The sequence below is a fragment of the Macaca nemestrina genome, chromosome 4, assembly GCF_043159975.1.
Source record: "Macaca nemestrina isolate mMacNem1 chromosome 4, mMacNem.hap1, whole genome shotgun sequence".
Taxonomy (NCBI): Eukaryota; Metazoa; Chordata; class Mammalia; order Primates; family Cercopithecidae; genus Macaca; species Macaca nemestrina.
In genome coordinates, this window is record NC_092128.1 from 81108318 (window position 1) to 81134071 (window position 25754).

The 25754-nt window shown below is 36.1% G+C and overlaps 1 long non-coding RNA gene across 4 annotated transcripts in view; it reads right to left on the minus strand.

The window, feature by feature from the left end:
* LOC105475586 (uncharacterized) overlaps window positions 1-25754 on the minus strand; it is a 161127-nt gene that overhangs the window by 85120 nt on the left and 50253 nt on the right. For 2 of the 4 annotated variants that reach the window (XR_011621664.1, XR_011621663.1), the window contains exons 3-4: window positions 5940-6035; window positions 5457-5578 (exon numbers count right to left, since the gene is read on the minus strand). This is a non-coding gene — a long non-coding RNA (uncharacterized lncRNA). Of the gene's footprint in view, window positions 1-5288; window positions 5579-5939; window positions 6036-21715; window positions 21873-25754 lie in introns of those variants that run through there. The other 2 variants (XR_011621666.1, XR_011621665.1) reach the window with 2 other exon arrangements.

Here is a 25754-nt window from a genome sequence, read left to right on the forward strand (position 1 = left end):
TATATTTTCTACAAGAGACTCATTTTATATCTAAGGACACACATAGGCTAAAAGTGAAAGGATAAAAATAGATATTCTGTGAAAATTGTACATTACAATCAAATTGTCTGAAGTGAACAAACACTGAAAGAGGGTAGGAGTAGCTATAATAGCATCAGATAAAATCAGATTTTAATTTGAAAACTATTATAAGACATGAACAAGGATATTCTATAATGATAAAAGGGTCCATTCACCAAGAAGATCTAACAGTTATAAATATTTATGTACTAAACTAGAGCTCCTAAATATATAAAACAAACTTTGACAGAATTGAAGGAGAAATAGACAGCAACCCAATAATAATAGGAGACTTCAATACTCCACTTTCAATAATGGAAAGAATAACAACAGGAAAATCAACAAGGATATAGGGAACTGAACAACATTATATACCAATTGAACCTGACAGATATGTACAGAATAATTCACCCAATAACAGCAAAGTATACATTACTTTATAGTATACGTAGAGTATTTTCTAGGATAGACCACATGTAAGGACACAAAACAGTTCTAAACAAATTCAAGAAGATTGAAATCACACAAGTATCTTTTCCAATGACAATGAAATGAAACTAGAAATCAATAGTACAAGGAAACTGGAAAATCCACAAATATGTAAGAAAATTAACATACTCTTAAACAACCAGTGAGTCAAATAAGTAATAACAAAATTTTAAAAATACCTTGAGACAAATGAAAATAAAAACACACCAAAATTAATGGGATCCAGTAAAGAGTGCTAAGGAGAAGTTTATAGTTGAAAATGTAAATGTACATATTAAAAAAAAATCATAGTCAATATCAATGACAAACATAGATACAAAAATTCTCAACAAAATACAAGCAAACCATGTGCCTGTACATTAAAAGGATCATTCACCATGATCAAGAGGACTCTATTCCTAAAGTGCAAGACTAGTACAACATAAATGGATACATTTGATATATCATATTAACAGAACAAAAAGGACAAAAACCATATGATCATCTCAATATATTTAGAAAAGGCATATGACAAAATTCAACGTCATTTCATGGTAAAAACTCTCAAAAAAGTAGGTGCAAAAGAAATGGTCCTCAACACAATAAAGGCACACAGTTATCTTAATGGTGAAGAGTCAAAGGCCATTCCTATGACACTGGGAGCACGACAAAGATCAAGTTTAACATATTGAAATTCTTGGCCAGAACTGTTAAGCAAAAGAAAACTGAAAGGCATTCAAATAGAAAAGGAAGAAGCGAGATTGTCACAATTTGTTGATGACATAATCTTATATATAGAAAAACCTAAAGATTCCATCAACAATTTTAAGAACTGATAAACAAATTGAGGTGGCAGAGCAAGATGACTGAATATAAGCCTACACTGTTTGTCCCCACTGCAGGAACACCAGACTTTTTTTTTTTTTTTTTTTTTTTTTTTTTTTTGGTGACGGAGTCTCACTTTGTCACCCAGGTTGGAGTACAATGGCGCGATCTCAGCTCACTGCAACCTCCGCCTCCTGGGTTCATGCGATTCTCCTGCCTCAGCCTCCCGAGTAGCTGGGATTACAGGCGCACACCACCACACCCAGCTACTTTTTTTGTATTTTTAGTAGGGACAGGGTTTCACTACGTTGGCCAGACTGGTCTCGAACTCCTGACCTTGTGATCTGCCCGCCTCAGCCTCCCAAGGTGCTGGGATTACAGGCATGAGCCACCGCGCCCGGCCAGGAACACCAAATTTTAACAACTACAAACAAAAAGCACCATTACAAGAACCAAAAATCACATGAGCAATCACAGTACCTGGTTTTAACTTCACATCACTGAAAGAGACATTGAAGAGGCCAGGAAAGACAGTCTTGAAGCACCAACTCCACCCTTCCCCCATCTCCAGGCAGAGACTGGGCACCTCAGAGAATCTGGGCACTTGGGAGAGGGAGAGCACAGCAACTGTGAGGCTTTGCATTGAACTCAGTGCTGCCCTGACATAGCGGGAAGCAGGACCAGGCTGTATCGAGCTGATGTCCACACACCGAGGGAGCATTTGGACTGGCCCTAGCCAGAGGGGAATCATCCACCCCAATTGCTGGAGCTTGATTTTCAGGAAGCCTTGCCACCAAGGGCTGGATTATTCTGGGGCCCTAAGTAAGCTTGAAGGGCTACAGACTATAATTCCTAAACGAGTTCTAGTTCTGAGCTGGGAACATAGACAGTAAACTAGGTGGTGGTAGGGGGCAGGGGAATGCATCTTAATAAGATACCAGTCAGGATGGTTAAGGGAGTGCTTGCGCCATCCCTTCCCCAGCACCCAGCAGGCACCACACAAAGTGGAGAATTCTGTTCACTGGGGAGAGGGAAAGTATAGCAACTGGGGGACTTCACATTGAACTAAATGCTGCCCTGTCGCAACAGAGACCTGGCAGAATTCATCACCTGCTGACTAAAGAGCCTCTGCGTCCTGAATAACCAACAATGATACCTAAGGAGTATACCACGGGCCTTGGCTCTGAGATGTGCTAGCTCCATATGCACCCCAGCACAGCTGCAATGGCTACAGTGAGACTCCTTCTGTTTGAGAAAAGCAGTGGAAAAGTAAAGAAAACTCTGTCATGTACCTTAGGTACCAGTTCAGCCACAGTAGGGTAGAGCACCAAGCAGGCTTTTGGGGTACCTGAGTCCAGGCCTAGGCTTTTGGTCAGCATTTCTGGACCTGCCCTCAGTCAAAAGGGACCCCATTGTCCTGAAGGGTGAGTCCCAGGCCTGACAGCATTCACCACAAGGTGACTGAAGAGCTCTTGGTTTTAAGTGAACACTGGTGGTGGCCTGGCAGAACCACCTATGGGTTAGTGGTGGTGGTGGCCACAAAGAGGCTCTGCTGGCTATGGTAAGGGAAAGGAAGAGAGGGGAGGACTTTGTCTTGTAGTTTGAATGCCAGCTTAGCTGTGATAGAATACAGGCCAGGTAAATTTCTAAGGTTCTTCACTTCAATCCCTGGCTCCCAGATAGCATCTCTGGACCCAAGCAGGACCTAGGAGAACTCACAGCCCTAAAGGGAGGGACATAAACCTGGCTGTTCGCCACCTGCTGATTGTAGAGCCCTAGGGTCTTGAGTGAACTTAAGTGGTAGCCAGGTAGTGATTACAGCAGGCCTTGGATGAGACCCATACTGTGCTGGCTTCATTATCCAATGCAGTTCCAGTGTTGGTGGCCACAGGGGTGCTTGTGTCCCCTTATCCCCAGTTCCAAAAAGTTGAACACAGAGACATAGACTCTGTTTGGGAGAAAGTAGGGGAAAAGAAGAAGAATCTCTGCCTCATAGTCCAGAGAATTCTTCCAGATCTTATCAGAGACCACCAAGGTGGTACCTCTATGAGTCTGCAAGAACCACAGTGATATTAGGGTATTGGGGCTCAAGTCCCTTTGAACACCTGGAAACCCTTCCCAGAAAAGGCAGGCACAAACGAGCCCAGGCTATAAAGACTACAATAAATGCCTAACTCTTCAATGCCCAGATGCAGACAAACAACCGTCCAGGAAAACACGACCTCACCAAGTGAACTAAATAAGGCACCAGGGACAAATCCTGGAGAAACAAAGGTACATGACATTTTAGACAGAGAATTCAAAATATCTGCATTGAGGAAACTCAAAGAAATTCAGGATAACACAGAGAAGGAATTCAGGATTCTATCAGATAAATTTGACAAAGAGATAGAATTAATAAAAAGGAATAAAGCAGAAAAATGCAACTGTCACACTGAAGAATATATCAGAGATGCTATACATCTTAATAGCAGAATTGATCAAGCAGAATAAAAAATGAGCTTGAAGACAGGCTATTTGTAAATACACAATCAAAGGACACAAAAGGAAAAAAGAATAAAAAAACAATGAAACATGCCTATAAGATCTAGAAAATAGCCTCAAAAAAGGCAAATCTAAGAGTTACTGGCCTTAAACAGGAAGTAGAGAAAGAGATGGGGTAGAAAGTTTACTCAATGGGATATCTATCAGAAAATTTCCCAAACCTAGAGAAAGAGGCCAATATTCAATTATGAAAAGATTATAGAACACCAAGCAGATTTAACCCAACAAAGACTACCTCAAGGCATTTAGTAATCAGACTGCTAAAGGTCAAATATAAAGAAAGGATCCTAAAAGCAGAAAGAGAAGAGAAACAAATAACATACAAAGGAGCTCCAATATGTCTGGCAGCAGACTATTTAGTGGAAATCTTACAGGCCAGGAAAGAGTGGCATGATGTATTTAACATGCTGAAGGAAGAAAACTTACCCTAAAATAGTGTATCTGATGAAAATATTCTTTAAGCATGAAGAAGAAATCAAGACCTTCTCAGAAAAACAAAAGCTGAGGGATTTCATCAACACCAAACCTGTTTTACAAGAAATGCCAAAGGGAGTTCTTCAGTCTGAAAGAAAAGGATGTTAGTAAGCAATAAGAAATCATCTGAAGTTACAAAACACACTAGTAATAGCACACAGAAAAAACACAGGATATAATAAAACTTTAATTGTGGAATATTTTCATATGAATTATGTTTCTCTTACTGTACTTTTTTCTGCTTTTGTTAGATTTAGAGCTTTCTTTCTTTCTTAGTCAGGGTTCTCCAGAGAAATAGAACAAATAAAGTATATACGTGTATGTGTGTGTGTGTGTGTGTGTGTATGTGTGAGTGTATGTGTGTATAGAAACACACATACACACATGTATATACATATATAATATATATATGTATATCTATATAATAGGATATATATAGGATTCCCAATAGGATATGGATATATAAATACACACACACATATTTTTACACACACACATACACAAACACATACGCACATATATATGAAGAGATTTACTATGCAAAATTAGCTTACACAATTATGGAGGCTGAGAATCTCGCAAGATGGAGACCCAGGAAAGCTGGTGGTGTAATTCCAGATTGGGTCTAAAGGCCTGAGAACCAAGGAGCCTATGGTGTAAATTTCAATCCAAGTGAGGAAGTGAAGACTAATGTCCCAACTCAACAGGCAGGCAGGAGGCAAAAAGGAGAGAATTCTTTTCCTTCTCAACAAATTCGATGAAGTCCACCCACATTGGGGAGGACAATCTACTTTACTGAGTCAACCAAATTCTAATGCTAATCCCATCAGAAACACCCTCACAGAAATACCTAGAATTAATGTTTAATCTGGGCCCCACTGGCCCAGTCAAGCTAACATACAGAATTAACTACTTACACTTCCTTCTGAGATTGGTGACAGTTGTACTTGTTGGAGTCTTCCATTCTTTTTGAGCTGAATTTCCTTATACAAACTGTCATCTTAGTAACTGTATTTGTTTGAGAGGGTTGTCATATGAATTTTCACAGTCTGGATGGCTCGGACAACAGAAATTTATTTTCTCACCATTCTGGAGGATTCAAGTTCCAGATCAAGATGTCAGCAGGTTTGGTTTCTTCCATGGCTTGCAGAGGGCTGCCTTCTCATCGTGTCCTTAAATGGTCATCCCTTTGTCTGTGTGTCCTTTTCTAATGAGGATATCAGTTGTATTGGATTAGGACCCATCCTAATGACCCTGTTTTAAAAGGTCTATCACCAAATACAGTCAGATTTTGAGGTACTAGAAGTTAGACCCTCAACATATAGGTTTGGGGGCAACATTATTTGCCCCATAAAAGTAACATGGTTACATTTTCTCTTAAATTATGAAATCTAATTTGTCAAAGTCTTCATGATCATATATATGATTAAATCTTCTTTTTATAATGTGTTGTGTTTCCTTACCATTATATATTGAAATGATTGTTTTCCACCAAAACTTGCATTATCTCGCCATGTAGCACACCAACTTCTTAAAGCAAAACTACATATATCTATACATTCACATACCTGCACACAGATCAGAGGTCCTGGTACAGGCAGTTTTGTGTCCTGATGAAGCAGCCTTGTTGTCTGGGGTAGTACTCGAGGTTCATTGTCTTATGCCTAGGAAATCAAGGATGTGGACAAACAGAGAGTGAGGTTAGGAGTGGAAGTTTCATATGTGAAAGAAAGAGAAGAGCTCTCACCAGCAGAGAGGGTTCCCAGAGAAATGGGTTGCCGGTTCTGTGGTGAAATACAGGGGGTTTTATAGATGAGCTTGAGAAGGCAGTGTCTAATTTATACAGGGCACAAAAGATTGGTTAGACCAGGTATGCCATTTGCATAAGGCTCAAAAAACTGGTTAGGACTAAGCATGCCATTTGCATAGGGCGTGAATTTCTGGCCACCCCACCCTAGTCTTTTATTATGCAGATGGTTTATCTGCCTGGCCAGCAATATGTTGCCATTACTTTACTGTACACATGTTAACAAAAAAAGGGAAGATGGACCCTCCATGTTGGATATGCCTGGCCCCCAGGTAGACCTTTTCTATTGGCACAGCTGGCAGCATTTGCCTGTGCAAGCTCCCAGCTTGTTTATCTATGTTTGCAGCTCAACTTTTCAGGCTGCTCTTTGCTAGGAAAAAAATAATCTCTTCTGCTGCTTTTTGTTATAAAGGAAGCTTTGCCGAGGACTCTTTTACCTCACTATCTGCCTAAATAATTTCTATCTACCTCCTGTATCACTGAGTCTAGAAAAAAGAATCTTTATCCTCCCTTTATTGAACTATGTCTAAGTCTATGTGTATCTGTGTATATGTGGAACTTCATATACATATTAATCTTATTTACTCACAGTATCTCAAAATTAGGTATAGTAAGGACTGATTCTTAATGTTACTATGGAATTAACACGTTTGAATGAAATTTTCTGTTGGATAATTGTCTATTGACTAACAAAAATGTTTACCGGAATTGGTCAGTTGAGTCAGAAATCTCAGTTTGCAAGAGGTAAAGAAAAAAGAAGTAGAAAATGGGTACTCTTTAGCCAAGAGCCTATATGGAACCCGGTGACAGACATGAAAATACAACTTAAATATTTCAATATGTTTTTAATATTAGACCATGATATCTTAGATCTCAGTTATAGAAATACTGCTCTTTCTTGAGTGTATATCCTCTCCTATGTGAGTTTTACCACGTTATAAATATTTTATAAAAATTAATTGTATAAAAAAGGCCTAAGGTGCTTTGAGCTCCTCAGAAGAAATGCATAAAAGAAAACCAAGTAATTGTCATTATTATCATTATAATGCATTACACATGTCAGATTACTTCAGAAAGGTCACTCATGGGATTGGAAGGATCAGTATTAGAGTTGGTAATATATTAAATCAATTAATATTAAAAAGAATACATAAGAATCATTGCCCCTCAGGATATTGCCTTTCATTAATAAAATTACCAAATAAAAGTATTAAAGCAGTACTACATGCATATCAACAAATTCAGAGTTCTCAGATAACAAATAAAAGACTAAATTTGCCTTCAGGCACATGTAGATTTGTCTTCACATACACAAACACAACAGAAAGTATTCACAGCTCTAAACTTTCCATTTGACTTCTTAGATAATACTATCAGCACCAACTGAATAATTACTAGAAATGATATAATACTGCCTGAAATCAAATATATAAATTTTATAAGTATATAACTTTTTAATATGTCTTTTTTGGTCTGAAAAAATATATAAACTGTCAAAGTCAGAAATCTAACCTTTAGCAAAAGAAAACAAGTGTTTTAAATACTTTAGGGTATACTTTTGATGCTATCCACTTCTGCAAAGTCATCAGAGACACAAACTCTATGTAAAAAGATCTGTGTATTAATATCAATGAGGCTTTTTTTTTTTTTAAATAAAAGTACAGAGTTTATTTGGGCCAAGCTTGAGGATTGTAACCCAGGAGTATAGATTCAAGTTACCCTGAATATACATTTCTATTAACAGTAGTCACTAGCAGATTTTTAAACAGAAAGAAGCACTTTCTGAGTTGCTTACAAAGAATTTACATTAAGTAATATATACTATTGATTGGCTATACATTGTTAAGCTACAGGGTTTGGGTTATAGTGCCCAGTACAGAATTATTAATTTACAGCTACTTGTGGCAATAGCAGTTTCAAAGAATGAATATATAGCACATAGCTCAAAAGGTGTGGGGACTGGGGGAGTAGGACTTGATTGCTGTCTCATCATAAGGCCTCTCTGGGCCTGATAATTTAAAGGATTCACATTCCGTGGATAAAGGTTCTTTTTTTTTTTTTTTTTTTTTTTTTTTTTTGAGATGCAATTTTGCTCATGTCGTCCAGGCTGGAGTGTGGCGCAATCTCAGCTCACTGCAGACTCTGCCTCCTGGGTTCAAGCAATTCTCCTGCCTTTGCCTCCCAAGTAGCTGAGATTATAGGTGCCCACCACCACATCCAGCTAATGTTTTAATTTTTAGTAGAGACAGGGTTTCACCATGTTGGCCAGGCTGGCCTCAAACTCCTGACCTCAGGTGATCCACCCACCTCAGCCTCCCAAAGTGCTGGGATTACAGGCATTAGCCACTGCACCTGGCCTTCAAAGTTTTGAGTTTTTTTTTCCCTCACACTGGACTTGGTGTTAATTCCACCATTCAGCCTTACACATTTCTATCAAAATCAAATGAGAAATTGAGACTTATTTTTAAATGAAGCCCACTCTACAAGATTCATTTATCTTTCCTTTCCTTGCCAGTGAGACATTTTTGTGCCCTAAAGAAGTAATATGAATCAAGATTAAAATATGTTGTAATTTTAAAATTGGTGGTCGAATGTATCCAAAAAGTTCAGCCAATTCAAATGTACCTGTAAATTCAAATATCTGAATTACTATAAATCTTGGACATGGCTAGATTATTACATGTCAATAAAAATTTCAATTTGTTGTGGAGACTTCTAAATTATTACTCTTATGAAATGTGTGCATAAATGTTATAGTTCAGTTTAAAAATTACAACTAAACAAAAACGATTTATTGCAGGTAGATTTACCCTAAAAGAAATACTAAAGGAAGTTATTCAGGCTGAAAGCAATTGACCCCAGCTGTTGACTTAAATCCATAAGATCAATGAAAGACTACTGGTAATTAGGAACCAAAATAAAAGTACAAATGCTTAAGCTTCTTTCTTCTTATAACTGATTTAAAAAGCAATGGTATAAAATAATTATGTATACAACATAATGTTGGACTTATAACTTAAAGAATTGTAATACATGTGTAATATATTTACCAATATCAGCACAAAGAAGATGTGTGACAGCAAAGATATATTAAGCTATGGAACTAATTAAATATAACAAAATCATAATGATAATGTGTCATTTGGTTTGAATATTAATTGGTATAAATGTATAGCAATTATGCCACAAAAAGGGGGGAGAAGGGAATATAGCCATATAGGGGTAACATTTCTATATCTCTATGTCACTGGAATTAAGCTAGTACATACCCAAAGATGATTCTGATAAATTAAGATGTATATGGCAAGCCCTAGAGTAACCACTAAAATAAAAATATCAAAAAATATAGTGAAAAAAATCATTAAAGAAATTAAAATGCCACATTAAAAAATACTTAAGGAAAAAGAAAGCAGTAAAGGAAAAGCAGATCAATAAAAAAGGCATGAGACACATGGAAATGAAAAGTAAAAGGGGAGATGTAAATACAACTATAATAATAATAAACAACATTAAATACGAATGCATTATACAACTCAATAAAAATGTAGGGGTTGTAAGACTATTTAAAAAATGACCCAACTATATTCTGTCTATAGGAGATACACTCTAGATTTAAAGACCTAAGTAGGTTAAAAGAATGAATAAAGAAATATCATGCAAATTCAACCACAAGCAAGCTGGAAATGAATTGCAATACTAATATCAGACAAAATGAGTTGAGAACAAAAAGTGGTACTAGAGATAAACAGGGACATTTTATAATCAAAAGTTTCTGTCCTTCAGGAAGATACAGCCATTATAAGTATATACACATCAAATAATGAAGCACCAGAATACATGAAGCAAAAACTTACAGAAATAAAACGAGATATGAAACTCAACAATAGTTGGAGACCTCACTCCCTGACTTTCAAGAATAGATAGAATAACTAGACAGAAAATCAACAAGGAAACTAAAGACTTAATACTATAAATCAACTAGACCTAACAAGCATCTAGAGAACACCCCATCCAACAACAATATATCCACTCATCTCAAAAGCACATTGACAATTCTCCAGTATAGGTCATATGATAAACCATAAAACAAATCTCAATAAATAGAAAAGGATAGACATAATACAAAGTATATGTCTTGACCACCAAAGAATGAAATTAGAAAAAATTGGGGAAACTAACAAATACATGAACAGCACACTCCTAAATAACCAATAGGTCAAAGAAGAAACCAAAAGAAAGTTCAGAAAATACGTTGAGATAAATAAAAATAAAGACATAAGATACCAAAATTTATGGGTTGCGGGTAAAGCAGTATTTAGAGAAAAATTTAAAGCTATTAAGTGCCTATATTAAGATGAAAGTGATCTCAAATCAATAGCCCAACGTACTACCTTAGGCTACTAAAGTGGGGAGTAGGGGCTGAATCTAAAGCAAGCAAAAGGGAGAAATAATAAAAATTAGCATGGAAATTAATGAAATAGAAAATAGAAAAACAAATCAATGAAACTGAAAGCTGTTTCTTTGAAAAGATCAAGAAAATTGACATTTATCTAGGTTGACCAGAATATTTTTAAAGAGAGAAGATGACGTTGGAAAATAGTCCACCAGTTTCTAAAACACACATATAGCAACCATATGATCCAGAAATTCCACTGTAGGAATATACCCAAGAGAAATAAAAATATGTCTATACAAAAATTGTACATAAAAGTTCATAGCAGAATTATTCATAATAACTAAAAGATGGAAACAATCCAAATGCTTATCAACAGAGAAATGATGAACAAAACATGGCATATTCATACAATGGAATATTATTCAGCTATAAAAAATAAAGTACTGATAACATGGTACAATATGAATAGACCTTCAAATCATTACACTAAGTAAAGAAGGAAGTCACAAAATGCCACATATTATGTGATTCCATTTATATAAAATTCAGAATAAAGAAATCTATAGAGACAGAAAGTAGATGAGTGGTTGCTTGCAACTGGGGGCTGGGGTAGAGTGTGGAGGAATAGAAGGGTGATAGGTAAAGAATACAGGGCTTCATTCTGAGGTGATGAAAGTGTTCTAAAATTGTAGCAATGATTGCACATATTTGTGAATATACTAAAAACAATTGAACTATATGCTTTAAACAGATAAATTTTATAGCATGTGAATTATATCTCAATAAAATTGTTTTCTAAAAAACTACAACTATATGAAGGGCTTGGAACTACCTGACAAAGCAAAGATATGCTTTATGGTATTTGTCGTGTGCTACAAGATCCTGTTTCAGAATAACCCTTTAGAATTTCTCTTTCACAAATATGTTGCTGCCAATCACCCATTCTGTTTCTCCTGAAATGTGTATCATTAGTGAAATGTTCAACAAATATTTATTCCATTTTTATCAGGTGCCAACTGCTATCCTAGGCTCCAGCAAAACAGCAGTGAACACAGACAAGGTCATTGCCCTTATAACATTTACATTCTAGTGGAAGGAGACAGATAAAACATAGTAAACATAAAACAAGGTAATTTCAGATTGTCATGATTACTATAAAAGAAATAACAAGGGCCATGTGACAAAGAGTGATTAAAGAGGGGAAAAGGACTTTAATGGATGGTTGGGGAGAGATTCTCCAAGGTGATATTTTAGAGGCAGCAGCCATATGAAGAACTTGGGGGCACCAGACTTCTAGGTTTAGAGAAGAGTGGCTGCAAAGGCCTAAAGACCAAACAAATGCTCTGCACGCTCAAGAAACAAACTGGAGGTCTGTGTGACAGCAATGGGGAGAGTAAGAAAAAATGAGTTTAGAGAACTGGGGCAGGGACCAGATTTGCAGGGCTACAGGGGCATGACTGAGAGTTGGGAGAGGGATAAGAACCATTGAATGGTTGTAGACAATAAGATGGCTCTAATGCATATTTCTATAGAGAATGAGTGGTCGGAGGTAAGACAATTTTGGGAACAGTGCCCCAGGAAGCCTGCTCTGAAACACATGACTGCATTAAAAATACCACATGCCAGGCATCATTCTGGGCATTTTATTCATGTGTTCTCATGTAAGTTTTCAACAAATCCACAAAGTTGGTAGGAATACTTCACTTTACGGATTAGAAAACTAAAGTTCAGAAAAGTTGCCCAGATCACACAGGTTATTAGCAGCATTTTGTTAACCATATCAAAATGCACTATTATAGTTATGATCCAACACTGATTTTTCATATAGCTTTGTAAATAAGTATCAGAGATAAATTATAAACTATATTTATATTTCAGGGATGCAAATTTCTAATATCACTTTAATAATTAAATATTAGATAGAAGACTTTTCCTTAATCTTAAAAAAAGTTTGATACAAACTAGCATGCACAGATATGGCATTTCTCCTTAACTCCTCACCCAAAGTTGGAGACAGGATATCAAGGAACTGTACCCTGCAGGTACACAGCTGCACTCCTATCTAGCTCAAACACTCTCATGAACACATTGTTCAGAAAGCCTCTACTTCTACAGTTCATCCCTGTGGATTTTCTATGGTCTCAATGCTTTTGAACTATATTCTATAATCACAAGCTACAAATGTCACTCTTGTCAGTACTACACCTTCAGGAAACACCCTGGTAGAACACAGTAGTCCTCCTTTACGTGAGGGAGACACATTCCAAGACACCCAGTGGATGCCTGAAATTGCAGAGAGTACAAAACTCTAAATGTACTGCTTTCCCTGTACATACATACCTACAGTAAAGTTTAATTCATAAATCAGGCATAGTAAGAGGTAAACAACAGTAACTAGTGAAAGAATAGAACAAGTATAACAATATGCCAGCATCACTACTCTTGTATGTTGGGGACATTATTAAGTAAAATAAAGGCTACTTAAGACAAGAATTGCAATCCCATGACAGCGCATCTGATAACGGAGACAACTGCTAAGTTACCAATAGGACGGTTTGGGTAGACAGTGTGGATATGCTGGGCAAAGGGAGGATCCACATTCAGGGCAGTACAGAGGGAAGACAGATAAGATTTCATTATGGTACTCAGAATGGCAAGCAATTTTAAGTGTATGAATTATTTCAGAAATTTTATATTTAATATTTTTGGGCCAGGTTGACCACAGGTAACTGAAACCACAGAAAGTGAAACTGCATATAAGGGGACACTACTACTGTTCATCACTCTTCTCTCAGAACAGAGCAAGCCAGCGATACTTTTGGAAAATCTACATAGTGTAGGGCATTTGAACTTCTTGTTCCCCATGAGGGGACGGCTAACAAGTAAATTGACAGTTTTTAGTTTATTTGGATAAATGATTCTACCACACTGTTTTAAGTAACCTTTTGGGCTTTTGTCTTAATGTCCATAGGTGGTATTTGGTATTTGAGTTCCACGAGATATAAAAACAAGGCAAGATTGTTACATAATAGAGTTGCTTTGCAATGTTCATATTAAGACCAAGGCTTCTATCATTCTATAAACAAACAGAGACCAAAGGAAGATTATTCATTGTGCCTAAGACATGACTTTTTTCATATATAATAATGCTCACTGCCATGATATTATGAAACTTTTACTGCAGAATAAAATGTGGAATCAAATGCTAATGCACAGGCATAGGTAATAGGTAACAGACATGAGTAACAGACAAGGCTTTCACTTGCTAGTAATGACACAACTTTTTGAAAATTATTAGATTTGTATATTTATTTTATAGGTTCAAAGTGGTTTTGCATGTGGCATTTTGTTTGACACTCACAATGTGAACTAAAATCCAGGATAAAGCAAAATAAAGTATATCTTTACCAATAATATTTTCATTTTTATGGTGAAACAGAGATAAAAGTCATCTGTGTCATGCATTTGATGAAGAAAAATAATGGCTTTTCTTCTAATATTCAAGAGGGTCATCAAGATCATATGCTTAACATTTAGGTAGTATAGATTTATGCCTGACCTAGGCTATTATAAATGTATGAACCTTTTTTTTTTAAAGCAATTTCTATTTGCAGTTAATCAAATGAGTTATTTCTTTAAGATAGTATCCTAGCAACTTCAGACAGAAGAGGAAGTCCCTGCTGATGTTAGAAAGAGATTTGTTTATCACATATCCAGATCTAACTTCTGAATGTGCTTCAAAGTGTTGCTTTGGTTATATATTAAAAAAAAAAAAAACTATCAAAACTTTTCTTATAGAACTAGTAAGGTTGTAAGAATCTTCATTTCACAATTTCTGATTTTGAGGTTCTCACAGAGAACAGTGATGTCATTTAAATAAACAGGTTTCTTAAAGGAATATTTTAATAAAACTGCATCTCTCTAATAAATCCAAGTAGGTTACCAGTAACCAAATCGTTAATTTAAAATTTTCAAATCTTGGCCGAGCACGGTGGCTCATGCATATAATCCCAGCACTTTCGATAGCTGAGGCAGGCAGATCACTTGAGGTCAGGAGTTCAAGACCAGCCTGGCCAACATGGTGAAACCCCATCTCTATTAAAAATACAAAATTAATAAAAATACATGCAGGCACCTGTAATCTCAGCTACTTGGGAGGCTGAGGCAGGAGAAAAGTTTAAACCCACAAGGTGGAGGTTGCAGTGAGTAAGATGGCAGCACTGCATTTCAGACTGGGCAACAAAGGGAGACTCTGTCTCAAAAAAAAAAAAAAATTCAAATTGTATTGGGTTGACAATTGAATAACTAGAATGTTTTAATCAATCTTAAAACAAACCTTACCTAGCATACCATCCAGTTATATATCTCAGTTAATGACAGATGAAAGCAGTTTGAGATACTACTGTCACTTTCAATCCTATGGGAGCCCATGTTCATTGTTTCTAACCTCTACTCTGATTTGAAGCCAGAAATTTAAAACACTAATTGTTGCTATTATTATTATTTATATTTTATATATTATAAGGGATGCAATGCTAACAAGCATTGAATCCAGTTCATTCAGGATATTCCATGACTCCACAACTTTTAATGTAGAGGTGCAAGGGCCCTATTCACTGGTCAGGTTAGGTCAGAGGAAGGGGCAGGAAATCCAATGATCAAACCCAAATTTGAGTATCAATATCTTAGGAAATTACCTAACTTAGGCCACAAAATAACTCAATAAAGACTGACTTATGTAAAACTTTGAATCTGGCCTTAAGAAGAACGCATCAACAAGATGTGCCCAAAAGAAAAAAAAAAGTTTCTTCAAGATTTATGACTTGCAAAAACATATAATTTCATATTTTTACAATAAAGGTAAGTATTTCACATTTTGAATCTTGTAATTCATAACTAATTCCTAGCAACCGAGAAAAATACAAGAACACAAGTCTTTAATATTTTAAAGTTTTAAGTATATATTTTTCTCCCTGAATTTGATAGAAAGAAAAATCTTAAAACTATTAAATACCACTTATTGATATTCTGACTAAAAAGAAATAGGTTAGAACAGAAGCAATGCTGAATATCATAAATACTTGGAATAATAATGTTAAGAATAATAATGTTAAGAAAAAAGACATAAAACAAATCAGAAAGAAAAAGGAATCACCCACCTTTAATTGATATCAAAAACAATGACAATGATAATAATATCTAACCTCTATCTAATAAGTGCTAGGTACTTCATTAAATTGTTTATATACATTAGCACATATTTTAGATTTGTTCATAAAAAACCTAAAAGGTAGAAATTATTATGCCCGATTTATAGATGAATAAAATGAGGCTAAGAGAGGTTATGCAACTTTCCCAGAGTCGTCCAAAAGTGACAAAGTGAAAAGTGACAAAGATGGAATTCAACCATAGCCTCGATCCTCCTGAGCTCATGGACTTTCGCATGACACTGCACAGCCTTCCATCAACTTTCAACCTCGCAATGTCAAATATCTCTGAATAATGTGGCACACCTGGTTCTAGGAGCCAGCAATTCTTATCAAACATTTAATAAACAAAAGCAATGTCTTAACTCCCAAATGCCATTTTCTCACATCAATAATTTCGATTTAGGATGTGTTAGGTAGGATTAGCTTAGTCTCCCCATTTACAGAATCCCTTGTCCTAAAACAATAATGGTTTCAGCAAGAGAGATGTTTATTTTTCTTAAAGTAGAAGTTCAGATATCTAGAATTCAGAGCTGATATAGTAATTCCAAAGGAATCAGGGATGCAAGCTTAGTCTATGCTTTTTAATCTTTAGAAAAGGCTCCCATTGTCAATATTGCTTCATAGTATGAGATGGCTGCTTAAGTGCTAGCCATCTAGTTTGAGTCAGGAAAAAGGAAAAGGAAGAAAAGCAACAGGAATGCCTTTCCCAAAAGAGTCCACATGCTTTAAATAAAAAAAAGACACTCACTCAAGATGTGGTGAGTGCACAACCTTAAGGAAGGCTGAAAAATGTAGTCTTTCAGCTGGGCAGACTTCTATTAGTAAAGTATAAGGGATATTAGATGCTATACCAACAACTAGTTGTTTCTACCACTGAGAATTAGACAATTACCAGTAAGGCTTCTTAATACCTTCTTAAGAAATTATCTCTTAGCCAAAGCCACTAAACAAAAGATGGCATCTTTAGAAGGAACACTTACTGACTCCATAACAGACATATAAAGGGACATAAATCTCATAAACAGGATTCTATTGCTGGTTTAATAAACATTCTTCTAATCATTTAAAATTTAAAATTTGCTACTTCATTATGAAATGTAAATTTGACACATGTAGTAAAAAACTAGTAAGAAAAATTCTAAACTGCTAGATATTACATCTGTCTAATTTATTCCATTTTATTTGGCTCTGTTCCCTGGAAGGATTTCATGAACTTATGGTAAACTCTGGTCTGATGAGCAATGCCCATAATTAACATTCCCAATCTTGGTCTGTTTTCTTTATTTTCTTCATTAGCATATGTTATCTCAGTGGCAGAATCCTCTCCTCTACCTTCATTAGCCTAAATAGTTCAGAAATATATCCTCTGGAATTATATTTAAACTAGCTCACAATCAAATATTCTTTCTTCTCTGACACTTCATTGGGAGAAAATGATAAAGTTTCTGCCTTTGCTTCCTGTTCCAAAACCTTACTAGACTCTCTTTATTTTCCTTCAAGTAACCACACATGTATTTGTCTTCCCTCCTTTATACTATCATGAATAATTGTCATATGTAATAAAATATGATAAAACAAACATTTGATGTGGCTTCGTGGTATAGAATGTGATGAAACATTTGATGTGGCTTCATGGCATAGAATGAAAGCTTATATTAACAGAAAGCAGTGATAGAGAGGCAGATTTAGCTTATGACTTTTCTAACCATGAGAGTTGCCCATAATGGAAAAGCCCATGTCCAGGGAAAGGCAATAAACACCACCAATAGTCAAGCAAAGGCTAGATGTCAACTAGCAAGGATGTTGAAAAATGAATGACCGTATTGAGTGGAGGGTCAACTGGTTCCCTAACATCCTTCCCCACTAAAATATTTTATAAAAATTTGAAGGAAATTGAGTTGCACTACAACCCTTCAAATAATAGCTAATAAAATCTCATATGTTATTGGATTTTAACCTAGCTGGTGAAATTACACTTTGCTCTCTTGTGGGAGTGCCTGTGTAACATATTTAATACTAATTAGACAGTAAATTTTAGATCTAGCATTGACACAGGGAGGAGAAGCAAAGAGGATTATTAAATAGAAGTGATAATTGCACTGATTTGTATTGCTTTTAAGAGAACTTAAAACTTAATGAGCTCTTCAAGTGTTTCACTATTTACATTGGTGACAAAGTATTAAATATTGAGAGAAAATGCTAAGATCTCTAAGGAAACCTCAGGAAAAAAAAAATCTAGCCATGACAAATCTAGTTAAATAACACTAGAAAACAAGGTAAAGTCTTATGACTTCATTGTTCAAAACTACTGAGCAAATTAGCATAAAACTATTTTAAATTGTTCCAAGATTTAATAAAAAAACTTTCTATTAACAATATGATCAAATAGCTTATGGTCACCCTGAGATGGGGCTTTCAAATTTCAATAATTTTACCTTTCTACAGCCCTGGGTATAATGAAAGAATGTTTAAAACCCACTTAGAGTTAACTCAAAGAGGAATTTGAATGGAGAAAAGACACAGAGGTCAGGGCATATGCTGCATCATACCTTTCTCTTTTGATTTCCATGTCAGTATTGTGTCACTTTCATAAAAACGAAGGCACTGTCTCATAAAATTACCTGTATTTTCATGGAGCAAGATAGAGGAGTTGAGGCTAAAGAAAATGCAGTTATGGCCCAGAACTCCTGAAAACACTGGAAAAAGACAACAACTAGCAAAGAAATTTGCTGAATTTAATTTATGAAGAGAGTTAGGGGAACATGAGGTATAGGGTGATGACTCAATTTCATTTTTAAATTGGAAATGGCAATATTAACACAGCTATTAAGAGAAAAATAGCTTGCTCATATTATTGCAAAGCATTCTAGAAAATTGATATGATGTCTAATATTAAAATTGTCTATGCTTTTAAGTTTTTTGGTGATACTTTATATTCATTCATTTCTAAAATGGTTTTATCTTTACTGCATTAGTTTGCTATAGAAATCTTTGAACTCGTGTTTTGAAGGAAGTATGTTGCAATTATACACACAATAAACCAAACCAGTATAAAGTCAGTCTAGACTCATAGATAATGCAAAATGTGAAGACATCAATGAGTAGTGGGAAGACCAACAAGTTTTTAAGTTAAGGTGTGAATCCTTGTATAACCTGTTAGTATATTAAATTACCAAGGTGACTAATCTCTCAAAACTTCAGTTAACTGATATGGAAAGTTAAGATATAATACTAAGTCTGGCTATATATTCCCCACACCAATAAAATGCATAGAATAGAGCAGATATTCAATAATTGATAGTCATCTGCCCCTCTTTCCTTCCACTACTGCCCTATGAAAGGATCCTAATCCTCAGCAAACACTAGACAATCAAGTGACCATTTTTGACCCAAGAAAATAATTGAAAAGCACCAAGTTTATGTGGTTGTAAGAAAAACTATGTAAAAATGCATTTTTCCCAAGACACCATTAAATTACACCATTGAAGTTATTTTTCAAACAGCACAGCATATTTCTGATGGAAAAATACTGAGTAAGGAAGCAGCATGAAGAAAGCTACAATGTAGTATCTATGAGGAGGGAAGCAGCTGAACTACTGAGCAGAATCTCAGAAAATCTCTGGGAGATGCTGTGAAGGAAAGAGTCAGAAGTAAAGCTAATGGCAGTGTTAGCTGAAGTGTTATATACTAAACCATTTATCATCCTGAATTCTTTCCTAATCAGAGAATAAGTGCTAGTCAGATATTAAAAAGGAGACTGGGAAATTTACTTTTTAAAGGAATCAAATTAACTGTCTAAGGGAGACGGAAGGCAAGCAGTGCGAATGTCAATGCTCCACAGTAAACCCTTTCACAATCTGGCATTTTGGCTAACCCCATGAAAATGACAAGCTCCCTTCCCAATCAATCACCCTAAAGCTAAATTTGCCAGTTGACAAACTCACAAAGCTACATAGAACTCCTGGACTGCTTTTCTAATGGTTCATTTTAAAACACAGTTGGACAGCCGAGTGCCACCATTCACAAAAAGAAAAACTGATCCCAGAGCAAAGTAACAATTCAGGAAACAAAAGTAATAGAGATGTGTTTTATATCTCAGAGAAATATAAAAAGATATTGCATCCATAAAACAAGAATTAGTAGCTATGAAAAAGGAACAAGTAGATAATTGTTCTTTGATAAGAAAATTGTTCTTTGATAAGAAAATGTAATTACTGAGGAAGTCAAGCTGGAAGGATGCAGGGAAGGACACACAACTGGACCAGCTGCTGAGATCAACTCTTCTCTGAGACAGTCTCCACTTACCGTGGGAAGACAGACCATTCTGTCTTTGGCCTAAGTCCTCATAGTTTCAAACTAAAATGGGGTTTTCCTAAATTCTATGAGCTCAGATCCAAAACTGAAGATTATAAACCAGCTTGAGCCTCAACCATCATCTTCTCCAACTTTTCTTCAATAAAACTGAAACCAACCACCACATCTTCACAAAGCCCCATACTTATTAATATCTTTGAGATATAGATACCGGTAAGAGGTACTTCAATGACAGTGGGACCAAGAAGATAACTCAAACCTTAGTAATAAGTGAATCCTAATGAGTAGTGGATGAAAGTGTGGAGTCAGGGCAGCTGCAGTTATGAATGCTTGATGGCTACATGGTGACAGTGGCCTGTGAGTTTACTCAGCATTGCAAATCTAACACTGGGGGTGAATGTTGTCCCATTGTACATAGTATACTAGTGGAATACGCAGGTCCCAGAATTAGGCTCTAAAGAAATTTAACTCTGAAAAAATATGTCAGTAGAGGCTTACAAGCAGAAGGGCACACTGATCCAAGAAATAACAGGAGAAGCACAGGGAATGATAACTCTGTATTTGGAAATACATTAACTAAGCCTTCATTCATCTCACGTACAGAAAAATTTGTAAGATTTTACACAGATACAGTGTTATTAACAGAGTAGCAATATCTAATAGTGACTGAGAGGATCTGTCCCTATTTCTCCAAAAAATAAAAGCCTCCTGCCCCAAATTCTGGTCTTATTTCTCTGCTATCTCAAAGTAGAGTGACAGATCTTACAGGAGAGGTTGCATTTGTGATTTATTACGTGCAAGTGATTGTCTATGGGATAAAACATATGGTCTTGTTTGAGGACATTAGCAAAATCAGTAGCTATTTCTATTTCCTTCCTGCCCCTATTCCCTATACTTCTCAATGTCTGTCTTTACACAAATTTGACTCATTTTGTTGTTGTTGTTGCTTTAAAGAACATAGTAATCTAAAAAAAATAAAACATTTCAATGGAAAACCTGGAACATAAAATCAGGGGCATCTCCTAAAGTGTAGATCCAAAGATCAACCCAGATTCATTCAATTAACATGAGTTCCAAAAACAGAAAAAGTAGTGAAGAAACTTATCAAAAAATAATGCAAGGACATTTTCATAAGCAAAGGGATATGTGAAACATCATATTGAAAGGTTACAATGGGTGAAGTAAAATGAATTTTAACCACTCTTCCCCAAGACATCATCAAGAAGTTTCAAAACACCAAGGATAAAAAGAAGTTTTTGAAAGAGGGCAGATGAGAGGCAAAAACAATGCAGGAGACCCACTGAACAGCAAAAATTAAACAGTGGTCTCATGTTTAAAATGGGGGGAGCAAATCTAGGTTATATACAATGTAAAATGAAATTAGCAAATACCTACTTCAATTGCATATTATTGTGTGAAAGAAGTGATTCTTTCTAACTAATAAACCTAAACAGATAAAATGTAACAAATCTATCAAAGTGCATATTTATGTACAATTAAACACACATATATTTTCTAAAATTTCTGAATTTTAACTCAATTTATATATGCTTCCTTAGCTAAAATATTTATAATTAATGAAGATGATAAACACTTTAAATTTACTACTTCACTTACTTCATGCTCACTCCAGAAAGACTGACTGCAAATACACAGTGAATCTTTGGATTTAGATGCTGCTCTTCAAATCACACTGTGGTTGTAGCACATTAGAAACAGCTGGGTAGGGCTGGGTTTTCAGGAGATCAACACTTTCCCCTTATCAAAGTTCTGAACCAACTTGAAAGAGAAAGGAGAAAAGTACCTTTAGGACAGACAAAGTCCAGATTGAAGTAAGTGGCCTAATTGTGTGTTAACAATGGGCTCCCTAACCACTCAGGTAGAAATGAGGCTTCCAGGGCTTTTTGCTTTGAGATGTCTATCAGGCACAGAGCAGACCAGAGCAGAACAGAAATCAAAACCCAAAGAAGAGGGGTGAGGTGGAGAAGAGATTGAGACTCCACTCAGCTCACCAGTGAAGTAACTCACTCTACTTCTGTTAGGAGAGGAAAGAGTATGTATGAGGTTAAAAGTATTTAGAGGGGGCTGGGCACGGTGGCTCATGCCTGCAATCCCAGCACTTTGGGAGGCCGAGGCAGGAGGATCATGAGGTCAAGAGATTGAGACCATCCTGGCCAGCATAGTGAAACCCCTTCTCTACTAAAAATACAAAAACTAGGCCAGGTGCGGTAGATCACACCTGTAACTCCAGCACTTTGGGAGGCCAAGGCAGGAAGGTCAACTGAGGTCAGGAGCTCGAAACAAGGTTGGCCAACATGGTGAAACCTCCCTCTACTAAAAATACAAAAAAAACTAGCTGGGCATGGTGGCATGCACCCATAATCCCAGCTACTGGGCAGGCTGAGGCAGGAGAATCACTTGAACTCAGGAGGCAGAGGATGCAGTGAGCTGAGATTGCACCACTGCACTCCAGACTGGATGACAGAGTGAGACTCTGTCTAAAAAAAAAAAAAAAAAAAAAAAATTAGCTGGGTATGGTGGCGTATGCCTGTAGTCCCAGCTACTCAGGAGGCTGAGGCAGGAGAATCGCTTGAACCCGAGAGGCGGAGGTTGCAGTGAGAACTGCAGCCTAGTGACAGACTGAAACTCTGTCTAAAAAAAAAAAAAAAAAAAAAAAAAAAAAAAAAAAAATAGTATTTAGGGGGAATAACCTCTCCTCATAAAAACTATGGTAATGGGTTTGTATCTCCCACTAATATGAAAGGTTTTTGTTTATTGCTTGTTTTTATTTCCTTGGAAACCTGCTGGGGCCTAAGCTGAAACCATGAAATGAGAATCCCTGAAAACGGGGTATGTGGCTATCAAAAAAGATTCCCAGCTCATTCTTATGTTCATCCTCACTTGAGCACCTTAGAAGGAAGTGAAAAATCATTCAGAAATTGAGACCAATCATCTAATTCACCTGGTATATGTGTCTGATTTATGAGGATGTTTAAGATATAGTAAGTTTACTGATTCAACAAAGATTGACTTTGTACTGTGTGCCAAACTCTGTTTTAGGCCCTTAGTGTGACCTAGAAAGAAACCAGACAACCTTGCCTCATGAAGCTCATGCATTCCAATCATGGAAACAGCATAAACAACTGACATGATAAAGAAATACATTGTTCAATTGGTTAAAGGGTGATAAGTGAGTATTACAGAAAAGAAAAGAAAAATTGGGCAACACAGTAGGTATTGGGATTGGATGTCAGCAGAACCAGATTATGTAAGACCCTGTAGCTTATTGTAGAACTTTAGCTTTTTCTTGGAGTAAATTGAGGGTCATTGCTGGAAACATAATTTTATTAAAATTTAAATGAATCACTCTGGACTTCTGATTTTAGCTCTGATATGCAAAGAGCTTAGAAATTGTCATTCTCCTGTTTACAACAAGGAAAGCTGAACAAAATAAAATCAAAACTTTTCCTGAATCCTTCAGAATAACAAGATTACAGGGTCAACTGCCACTCTGAATCCAGAGAGACTGGTGAATCCAGAGAGATTCTAAGCTGAAGTATTACCTGAAACAGAAGCCACAGGAGTCATAAACTGAAACTAAGTCTACCTTTTATGGGCTCATTCATAGACTGGACAGAACTGAACAAGAAGTCAGTGAGCTTGAAGATAGGTCAACAGAAACTTCCAAAAGTGAAATGCAAAGACAGAAAGGAATGGGGGAAAAATGAATATCCAAGAACTTTGGTATCATTTCAAATGGTGTGGTGTAACATAACTGATTTTAAAAATCACTGGCTACAGTGCTAAGACTGTGACTGGGTAAGGGTAGAAGCTAGAATATCACTTAGGAGTCAATTTCAGACATCTAGTAGAAGACTATGGTGATGTAGGCCAGGATAGCAACAGTAGAGCTGGTGAGAAGTGGTCAGATTCTGGGTATAGTTTGAAATCCTATTAGCCTTTCCATCTAATATAATGAATAGTTCATTTTTGTGTCATGACTTACAATTCATATGCATTGTTAAATTTGAGCTTTATAAAATCCTTAAAATCATAAAGAATATTTTATGGTGGACAAAACTAAGGTTTATGGAGACAACTCTGATCCTTTTGGAAGCTACCAGAAAAAGTAAAACTATTTGGAAAGGAGGCTATACAGGCATACTTCATTTAAATGTGCTTCTTTTTACTGTAGTGTGCAGATACTGTACTTTTTACAAATTGAAGGTTCGTGGCAACCATGCATTGGGCAAGTCTATCAACACAATTTTTTCAAGAGCATGTGCTAACTTAGTATATCTGTATTACATTTTAGTAATTCTCATATTTCAAATTTTTTCATTATTATATCTGTTACAATGATCTATGATCGATGATTTTTGATGTTACTATTGTAATGGTTTTGGGGTACTTCAAACTGTGTTCCTATAAGATGGCAAACTTAATTGGTAAGTGTTGAGTATACTCTGACTATTCCACCAACCACCTGTTCCCCATCTCTCTCCCTCTCCTCAGTCTTCCCTATTCCCTGAGACATAAGAATATTGAAATTAGGTCAGTTAATAATTCTATAATAGCTTCTAAGTGTTCAAGTGAAAGAAGAGTCACATGTCTCTCACTTTAAGTCAAAAGCTAGAAATGATTAAGCTCAATGAGACAGAGATGTCGAAAGCTGACGTAGGCTGAAAGCTAGGCCTCTTGCAACAACCAACCAAGTGATTAATGCACAGAAAAAGTTAATAGAAATTAATAATGCTACTCCAGCGAACACATGAATGATAAGAAATCAAAATAGTTTTATTGCTGATACGAAGAAAGTTTCAGGGGTCTGGATAGAAGATTAAATCAGCTGTAACATTTTCTTAAGCCAAAACCTAATTAACAGCAGGGCCCTAACTCTCTTCAACTCTATGAAGGCTGACAGATGTAAGCAAGCTGCAAAAAAAAAGTGGGAAGCTAGTACAGGATGGTTCATTAGGTTTAAGAATAGAAGCCCTCTCTATAACATAAAAGTGTAAGGTGGAACAACAAGTGCTGATGCAGAAGCTACAAGTTATCCAGGAGATCTAGCTAGCTGATAAAAGTGGTTACTACACTGAAAACAGATTTCCAGCATAGACAAAACAGCCTCATGTTGGAAAAAATATGTCATGTAGGACTTTCATGGCTAGAGAGAAGTCAACTCCTGGCTTCAAAGCTTCAAAGGACAGGCTGCCTCTCTTCTTATGGGCTAACGCAGCTGGTAACTTAAATTGAAGTCGATGCTTATTTACCATATTCTGGAAATAGTAAGGCCCTTAAGAATTGTGCTAAATCTACTCTGCCTGAGCTTTGTAACTGGAACAACAAAGCCTGGATGACAGAATATCTTTTTACAAGACGGATTACAACATATTTTAAGCCCACTTGTTGAGACCCACTGCTTCAAAAAAAGGATTCCTTTACAAAGTATTACTGCTCATTGACCTGGCCATCCAAGAGCTCTGATGGAGATGTACAAGGAGATTCATGTTGTTTTCATGCCTATTAACAAAATATCCATTCTGCAGCCCATGGATCAAGGAGTAATTTCAAATTCCCAGTCTTATTATTTAAAAAATATATTTTGTAAGGCAATAGCTGTCATATAGTGATGCCTCTGATAGACCTTGGCAAA